This window comes from Homalodisca vitripennis, chromosome 6 (genome assembly GCF_021130785.1).
Source record: "Homalodisca vitripennis isolate AUS2020 chromosome 6, UT_GWSS_2.1, whole genome shotgun sequence".
NCBI classification, from domain to species: domain Eukaryota; kingdom Metazoa; phylum Arthropoda; class Insecta; order Hemiptera; family Cicadellidae; genus Homalodisca; species Homalodisca vitripennis.
The window spans coordinates 121,985,835-121,987,681 of NC_060212.1; positions in this window are offsets into that span (position 1 = coordinate 121,985,835).

Genomic DNA, 1,847 nt, shown 5'->3' on the forward strand with positions numbered 1-1,847 from the left:
CCTGCTTCTCGTCGTACGAAGTTCTAAAAAGATTGTGTGGCAACTGCAAACAAAAGTTCTAAGGCAGTGTGAATCCCTTCAGGAAGAGCGGCTTGATTGCTCAGTCCACTGGGGGTTAGGAGGCCAATCCTCTGATGGTCAAGCCAGAAGTACAGGGGCGGAATACCAATATTACCCCTAATAAAGTAGTACATGAATCTGGTAGGAAGGAAGGTAACTCTTGTTGATGGCCCTGCAAACTCCGATTTGCCAGCGTCCTTCGGTCTGAGGACTAGATCTAAGTCCTCAGAAAAACAAAAAATAACACGTACTGAAAGTGATCATAGAAAACATTACAAGAAGAAATGTTAAAATCGGGGCGGTAATCTTGTAAAAACTGAATTAAGCTTTAAAATGCAAACACACACACACACACACACACACACACACACACACACACACTTATATACATATTAACAATATGTTTTATTGAGTATAAACACAGACATGCTATCGCACTAAAGGGAAATAGCCTATATACTAAAATTTTCCATTCAATCACTACATTGAACAAATTAATGTAGGTAGTGAATAACATTGCCTCCAATGTCAGTTAGTCAATCGTGTGGTCTCCAAACGTGAGTCATAAATTTGTCTATCCTATAGAATGCTTTTAAAATCAACATGGTTTTACACGGTTTTTATATGCCTTAACCATCCCAGCATTTTTATTGAATTGAGCAATTGGTTCATAAATTGAACTCATGTCTGAGAAGACAAGCGCTCCTAAGCTAACGTTCTGTATCTCCAGTTTGGTATTTATCCCTACCTGTAGTTTTATAAGAGTGTATGTCACTACCTCTTATAGGATTGCACCTTGTCTTGAAAAAAGGGACGTCTCTAAAATATAGAGGCAGGGTAGTGTCAACAGTTTTAGATATTTGAATTCTGGTCTGCAAATATCTCTAATTTCCTTTTTTGCAATTATTCTGATGGTTTTCTTTAATAATAAAAATTCTAGAAAAATGTATGTTTGCACAACCTCCCCACAAAGTTACCCATAGGATGGGTGTGAGTAGACTAGTCCATAATACGCTGTCATCAGCACCTAATTGGGCAGTATTTGGATACTTATCTCAGTACATAAATGCATGAGGACAATTTTTGTACATACGCTGTTTACTTGACAATCCCATGTCAACCCTCGATCAAGGTGTATTACAAGGAATTTTGTTGAGTAGAATTCTCCAATCTCAGTTTTGTCCAAGGTAACTGTTGGAATAAAATCTGAATCTATCTGTAGTAAACAAAATGTAATAAAAATGAGATTGTTGGATTTGTTTAAGTTTAGCTCATTGAAATGCTGAATTGTTTTATTGAGTACAGTAAATGTCACCATTTCAAGTTCTGTGTTTGGTTTTGCGTTGAAACAGAGAGTTGTGTTATCTGCATACTTGACGAATTTTCCGTGCTGCAGCGATGAACCATCGTTGTTGAAGTACAATAAAAATAGTAGTAGGCTAGGCTGAGGATGGTCCCGTGAGTAACGTCATGTCCCACCCTCCTCCAACGACTGCACGTCTGAGATTTGAACATGTTGTTTTCTATCACTGAGATCACTCATCGTATCCTGTGATATAACTTGAATTATACATTATTGAATATAAAGCAATAGGATTTATTAAATTTTTTGACAGATTCAAATAAGATATTCTGCTAACCAATACAGTTGAGTGTAGTTATATGCACAGTCAAAACCAATACCTATGTGGGGATATCACTAAGTGTTATTGGTAAAATCGGAGAATTTTGCTTTCAATGGCGGGTAAAACAAACACGTATCTGTGGCTACACTGATAGATGTCGTG